At 58.2% G+C, this 2,583-nt stretch overlaps 1 non-coding gene across 1 annotated transcript in view; it reads left to right on the top strand.

The window, feature by feature from the left end:
• The first annotated feature begins 1,110 nt into the window (after nt 1–1,110).
• Nucleotides 1,111–2,583, top strand: part of LOC122802508 — a 3,652-nt gene continuing 2,179 nt past the window's right edge. The window contains exon 1 of the ribosomal RNA XR_006364948.1: nt 1,111–2,583. This exon is cut by the window's right edge and continues 2,179 nt beyond it. This is a non-coding gene — a ribosomal RNA (28S ribosomal RNA).

The following is a 2,583-nucleotide window of genomic DNA, read 5'->3' as shown; positions in this document are numbered from 1 at the left end:
CGGGACTGAGCCCATAGCTCCTGGGTGGGGAGACTGAGGGGAGGGTGTGAGAGGAGGGATGGTGTCTGTTCCCCCTTGCCTCCTGATTGCGGGATGGAGGGGATCTGTCCTGTGGTGGGAGGTGTGGCTGCTCCGCTGCTGCCATTAGGGGATGGTGGTGGAGGGTGAACCTGACCCAATGGTGTGGTCCAACGCGTGTCCCAGAGGTGGCTGGCTCCCCATGTGGTAGGGGAGGAAGAGGGTGCCATCTCAGCAGGGGGGCTGTGGCCTCCCCTCTGGCTGTGTGGGGCCATCCCTGGGGGTGGCACACCGGAGACCTCTCCCCTTGATGTCAGTCGTGGATACCTGTGGAGGTTGCCCTGCTCTATGCGAGGTGTCGGTTCAAAGACCCAGAAGGTCGGTGATGTAGCCATGTGCCAACTGCTGCAGGACTCCCTGCTGTCTTGTGGTGTGGGGCCAGTAACCCCAGTCTGGGCGCCCATGACGATGCCTGTGAAACCTTGCATGCCTACCTTAAGGTGCGATGTCACATGGGCTGCGGTGCCGCAGCGAATGAGAACTGTATGACTCTGTGCAGTAGATCACTCAGCTCATGCGTCAATGAAGAACACAGCTAGCTGCGAGAGCTAATGTGAATTGCAGGACACATTGATCATTGACATTTCGAACACATCGAGTTACTCCTAGGGCTATGACTGTCTGAGGGTTGTCATGCCTTCCATTGCCCCCAGGGGTGTCTGGCCCCTATTGAGGGTGTGGCCAGGGAGTCGAGGGAGCCTGCTGCAGGCCCTCTGTCCACCCAGGGAGAGATGCAGATGGAAAAGAAGAGTCCCCTGCTGCTCCGAGATGGGACGCTCATCTGAGGATGGGAGTGAGCATGTGTACATCTGGCCTGCCCCCCTGGAGGCTGTTAGTGGTACCACCACCAGGCTGCCCTCCTGGGGTGGAGCCCGACACCCGCCTGCCTGGCTCCCAAGTGCTGGGACTGTGTCAGCTGTCCTCCTCTGCCGCCTGGAGTCCGGTTGTGGGTGCGTGGGGGCCAAGGGAGGATGGATAGTCTGTCTACACCTGAGGCCTCTGCTGTCCCCCCCCGTGACAACGCTTGGAGCATAACCTCAGATCAGACATGGCGACCCACCAAATTTAAACATATTACTAAGAGGAGGAAAAGAATTTAACCAGGATTCCCCTCAGTAACAGCGAGTGAAGAGGGAAGAGACCAGTGCCAAATCCCTGCCCGCGCGATGGGTGCAGGGAAATGTGGCGTACTGAAGTCCGTCCCCTCGGTGCCACCTAGGGGGCCCAAGACATGTAATGAAGGCTCAGCCTGCCGATGGTATGAGGCCATTGGCAGCCCCTGACACGTCGGGATCAGGTCTTCCCAGAGATGGGTTGTTTGTGAATGCAGCTCAAAGTGGGTGGTAAACTCCATCTAAGGCTAAACACTGGCATGAGACCGACAGCAGACAAGTACCGTAAGGGAAAGTTGAAAAGAACTTTGACGAGAGAGTTCAAGAGGGTGTGAAACTGTGCAGAGGTAAATGGGTGGGGTCCGCGCGGTCCACCTGGAGGATTCAACCCAGCGGCCGTGCCGGCTGACCTGTTGAGGTGGATTCCCTCCCTTCCGGGGGTGGGTGACCATCCCCGGGCACACTGGCCACTGTTGGGTGCACTTCCTCTGAGGCAGTGAGCCTTGACTGGCTCTGGGTCTGCTGGGAAGGCCACATGGAAGGTGGTTTCCCTCCCTGGAGGACAGTGTTACAGCCTACGGCATCAGCCCTTGCTGTGCCCCGCGGTCATGGGAGATGACCACCTCCGGCCCCTCCCCCACCTTCGTGGCGGGCTGGGGGCCTCCGGCTCCTGGCAGGACTGTCAACTGGACTGGACTGCCCTCAGTGTGGCCCAACCATGTCCCGCCATCAGGCCAGTGGGCTCACCTTGGGTGCCCGGGGTCCACAGTGATGTCGGTGACCCACCCATCCCTTCTTGAAACATGGACCAAGGAGTCTAACAGGTGTGAGAGGCCAAGGGTGGGCAGGAGACCCTGTGGTGCAATGAAAGTGAGGGCCGGTGTGTGCCGGCTGAAGTGGGATCACCCGCCCCATGTGGGGGGCGCACCGCCGGCCCATCTCACCCGTCCTGTCAGGGAGGTTGAGCTTGAGTGCACCTGGTGGGACCCAAAAGATGCTGAACTATGCCTGGGCAGGTCAAAGCAAGAAGTAACTCTGATGGAGGTCCGTAGCGGTCCTGACGTGCAAATCGGTCATCCGACCTGGGTATAGGGGTGAAAGTCTAATCAAACCATCTAGCAGCTGGTTCCCTCTGAAGTTTCCCTTAGGATATCTGGTACTCAGCGGATGCAGTTTTATCTGGTAAAGTGAATGATTAGAGGTCTTGGGGCCAAAATTATCTCAACCTATTCTCAAACTTTAAATGGGTTAGAAGCCCAACTCGCTGGCTTGGAGCCAGGTGTGGAATGTGAGTGCCCAGTGGGCCACTTTTGGTAAGCAGAACTGGCACTGCAGGATGAACCGAATGCCGGGTTAAGGCGCTTGATGCAGACACTCATCAGATCCCAGAAAA

This window comes from Protopterus annectens, chromosome 1.part0 (genome assembly GCF_019279795.1).
Source record: "Protopterus annectens isolate FY-2018-M chromosome 1.part0, PAN1.0, whole genome shotgun sequence".
Classification (NCBI taxonomy): domain Eukaryota; kingdom Metazoa; phylum Chordata; order Ceratodontiformes; family Protopteridae; genus Protopterus; species Protopterus annectens.
The sequence above is the reverse complement of the archived record's forward strand: the minus strand, read 5'-3'. Positions and strand labels throughout refer to the sequence as shown.